Here is a 2,782-nt window from a genome sequence, read left to right as displayed (position 1 = left end):
ATTTGAGTTCCAGCGGTGCTATGTTTACCTTGGTCCAGGTCCAATACTATCTCACAACGTAACAACTGGAAACACACGAATGGTGAAAACACAGGTCAGAGGAAATATACTGTATATCCTGACTAAAGAGAATAAATCAGACGTTGATTACGATAACACAATGCCTCACAACTTTGTAATATCTTAATCAGAAGGATCTATCTCCTACAAGCATTAATAACATCAAGATAACTATTATTGTATTTTTTTTTTTTTACCACCGGACATATTTTCTATGAAAATCAAGTTCTGTGGTTTCCTTCCCTTTCAGCCCCTTCTCAACCCTCCCTTCTGCCAATGGTAATATTTGGACTGAGATATTTCACTGTGGCCATGACAGTGAGTAGCTTTGAGAATAGCAGTAGAAGTGGGAGCAGGGCCCATGGAGGCAGTTCAGATTGATTTAAGGAGATCTCTGGTTATAAAATCGAAGAACAGGAGAACAGACAAACTCTGAAGCTGCATCTCCATGGCACCCTATTCCCAACAGAGTGTATTACTTTTGACTCTATGGGCCCTGGTCAAAAGTAGTGCACTAAACAGGGAACAGGGTGCCATCTGGGCCAGAACCAGACAGACTCTCTGGGTTCAGGTAACAGGGGAAAGCACCGGGGAATTTTCACCCCTTCAAAGACGTGATCCATCAAACTGTGTTACTAAGGGAGACATGGATGGGCAGAGTGCATGGAAACCCTTTACTGTCTGTCAGTCTATACTAGAGAGGGGGGTGTTGTGTTGTCATGGTATCATCATGTTGAAGACAGCAACACATTCCAATTCCCAGAATACCACTTCCCAGAATATCACTTCATTTTCTGAGTGAACTCTTCCTTCTTCCTGTGTTACTACCTTCAACCTAAAGACTGTCTGTTCTCTTTTCTCCTGAGTTGAGACTGGCTGTTCTCTGTTCTCGTGAGTTGAGCCGGGCTGTTCTCTGTTCTCCTGAGTTGAGGCTGGCTGTTCTCTGTTCTCCTGAGTTGAGACTGGCTGTTCTCTGTTCTTGTGAGTTGAGACTGGCTGTTCTCTGTTCTCCAGAGTTGAGACTGGCTGTTCTCTGTTCTTGTGAGTTGAGACTGGCTGTTCTCTGTTCTCGTGAGTTGAGACTGGCTGTTCTCTGTTCTCCAGAGTTGAGACTGGCTGTTCTCTGTTCTTGTGAGTTGAGACTGGCTGTTCTCTGTTCTCCAGAGTTGAGACTGGCTGTTCTCTGTTCTCCTGAGTTGAGCCTGGCTGTTCTCTTTTGTTCTGAGTTGAGACTGGCTGTTCTCTGTTCTCGTGAGTTGGGACTGGCTGTTCTCTGTTCTCGTGAGTTGAGCCGGGCTGTTCTCTGTTCTCCTGAGTTGAGGCTGGCTGTTCTCTGTTCTCCTGGGTTGAGACTGGCTGTTCTCTGTTCTCGTGAGTTGAGACGGGCTGTTCTCTGTTCTCCTGAGTTGAGCCTGGCTGTTCTCTGTTCTCCTGAATTGAGGCTGGCTGTTCTCTGTTTTCCTGAGTTGAGGCTGGCTGTTCTCTGTTCTCCTGGGTTGAGACTGGCTGTTCTCCTGGGTTGACACTGGCTGATCTCTGTTCTCCTGAGTTGATATTGGCTGTTCTCTGTTCTCTGAGTTGAGACTGGCTGTTCTCTGTTCAACTGAGTTGACACTGGCTGATCTCTGTTCTCCTGAGTTGATACTGGCTGTTCTCTGTTCAACTGAGTTGACACTGGCTGATCTCTGTTCTCCTGAGTTGATACTGGCTGATTTCTGTTCTCCTGAGTTGATACTGGCTGTTTTCTGTTCTCCTGAGTTGAGGCTGGCTGTTCTATGTGTTCCTGAGTTGAGACTGGCAGTTCTCTGTTCTTCTGAGTTGAGCCTTGCTGTTCTCTGTTCTCCTGAGTTCATGCTGGCTGTTTGCTGTTCTCCTGGGTTGAGAATGGCTGTTCTCCTGGGTTGAGACTGGTTGTTCTCTTGGGTTGAGGCTGGCCGTTCTCCTTGGTTGAGGCTGGCCGTTCTCATGGGTTGAGACTGGCTGTTCTCTTGGGTTGAGGCTGGCCGTTCTCCTTGGTTGAGGCTGGCCGTTCTCATGGGTTGAGACTGGCTGTTCTCATGGGTTGAGGGTGGCTGTTCTCCTGGGTTGAGGCTGGCTGTTCTCCTGGGTTGAGGGTGGCTGTTCTCCTGGGTTGAGGCTGGCTCTCCTCTCCCCTACCCTCCTTTTCTTTTCTTCTCTCCTCTTCTCTTCTCCTCTCCTTCTCTCCTCCTCTCTCCTCCTCTCCTCTCTCCTTCTCTCTTCTCTTCTCATCTCTTCTCTCCTTCCCTGACCAAATGAAGTCTCATTCATCACTGGAGATCTAAGGTCATTGACTTTAATGGGGAGGCCCGTTCTATAGATTATATTTCCATTCCTTGAACCACGTTCCACTGCAACGATGAGGTCAGCTCCAACCATTTGATTTGGTGTCATCATCAAGAGCACAGAAGAAGGTTGCATGAATTGAAAAAAATATACCAAGTAAAATACATATTTTATTATTAGGCTATCTCCGTAGAAATGATAAACATCTGTGACTGTGTAGGTGTGTGTGTGTGTGTGTGTGTGTGTGTGTGTGTGTGTGTGTGTGTGTGTGTGTGTGTGTGTGTGTGTGTGTGTGTGTGTGTGTGTGTGTGTGTGTGTGTGTGTGTGTGTGTGTGTGTGTGTGTGTGTGTGTGTGTGTGCGTGCGTGCGTGTGTATGGGCACGCGTGTGTGTGTGCGTCTCTCTTGGTGTGTGCATCT

This window comes from Coregonus lavaretus, assembly GCF_964263955.1.
Source record: "Coregonus lavaretus genome assembly, contig: HAP1_SCAFFOLD_3820, whole genome shotgun sequence".
In the NCBI taxonomy this organism is placed as follows: Eukaryota; Metazoa; Chordata; class Actinopteri; order Salmoniformes; family Salmonidae; genus Coregonus; species Coregonus lavaretus.
The sequence above is the reverse complement of the archived record's forward strand: the minus strand, read 5'-3'. Positions refer to the sequence as shown.